A 1610-nucleotide genomic window follows, 5' to 3' on the forward strand; every position below is an offset into this window, starting at 1 on the left:
ATCTTTCTGGTATTCTTTGCTTTCAGCCAGGATCCACCTGACATCAGCAATGATATCCCTTGTTCTACGTCCTCTTCTGAATCCAGCTTGAATTTCTGAAGTTCCCTGTCAGGGTCCTGCTGCAACCAGTTCTTAATTATCTCAGCAAAATTTTACTTGTGTGTGATATTAATGATATCATTCAATAATTTCCACATGCTGTGGGATCACCTTTCTTTGGAATGGGCACAGATATGGATCTCTTCCAGTCAGTTGACCAGGTAACTGTCTTCCAAATCTCTTGGCATCACCGAGTAAGTGCCTCCAGCACTGCGTTTGCTTGTTGAAACATCTCAAAGGGTATTCTGTCAATTACAACCACCCTCTATAGCCCCTCAACTACCAAACCCAGAGCTGTTTCCTGGGTCCTCTCCACCTCTGCCACCTCAGGTTAGTTCAGGACCTGATTGACTTTCTCCTGGACCATCCAAACAGCCTGCTCCCTGGTCTTTTCACTTGTAACCCTCTCCTTCACGTCCATCTTCTTCTCCAGACACTCCAGCCAGTTAGAGTGACTCCAAAACCAATGTGATGATGTCAGTCCTCTGCACCAACACCTCCATTGCCCACGTGGCAGCCTGGACTACACTCCAAAGGCTGCAGATCATTCTAAGAAGTTATTTACCTGCTGTCAATGTTCACCCTATATTCCTGTCTACTGTTTGGCTGGAAGCCATGGTAGTTACCTGAAGGGTAACTAGGGGCCATAGTCTCAGGGCGCCGGAGTATCTGGGCTGGATTACATTACATTGACTGCAGTCCCCACAATGCAACAGCTCTCTTCCCACTTCCTACTCCCAGTAGTTACCACTTCCCTGTGTCCTTCTTTCCTATGCATTCCTGCCCCCTGAGCTATCTCCCTATACAAATACTGGCCTTTTGATCTGCAGTCAATGTTAGGAAACAAAATGTATATGAATTTCTGTATGGAAAATGAATTTTCTCTATAAACTTTCATTCAAATCACAATAAAAATTGAAAAAAAAAAAATCCTCCTCTGGTATTTGAGTGCCACCACCATCACCTTATCTCTCTTTCTACTTCCTGCCCTGTGCCACGGACCTCAGGCCTTTTATACCAAGGGATCAGTTGATACCTTCCAATATTTTACTGTGCCATTTTCTCTGCCAGGACAATATTTCACTCCTTCTTTGATAGTCCACCTTCTCCTTACCTTTCACGGCCTGGTTCAAGCTCCTCTCAGCAGTCCAGGCAGACAACCTCACTAGGTATGGGCTGTGTTTATTTCCCTGCTAGATCAGACTGGGCCTGACTCATGTCTCCTTCTCTTCAGTAGTCAACCCAAGGCCAAGCACACATGTTCACTAAATATGTGAGCAGATGAATAGCCTGTTCCCTCACACTTTTACCCAGGTGTAAAGACATAGACCACAAGCTCTCCCAAGGCAGGGATTTTGTCTGTTTTTTTGGTGTTGGCTCTCCAATGCCTGACACCTGGCACATAATAGGTGCTCAATTAAATATTTGTTACATGAATGATGAGTGAGTTAAAGGCACACACCACAAAGCCTCCTGCAGCTCCAAATATGGACGCAGGCACCCATGGTGAG

Source organism: Orycteropus afer, unplaced genomic scaffold, assembly GCF_000298275.1.
Source record: "Orycteropus afer afer isolate SDZICR_OR568_19922 unplaced genomic scaffold, OryAfe1.0 scaffold00266, whole genome shotgun sequence".
Classification (NCBI taxonomy): Eukaryota; Metazoa; Chordata; class Mammalia; order Tubulidentata; family Orycteropodidae; genus Orycteropus; species Orycteropus afer.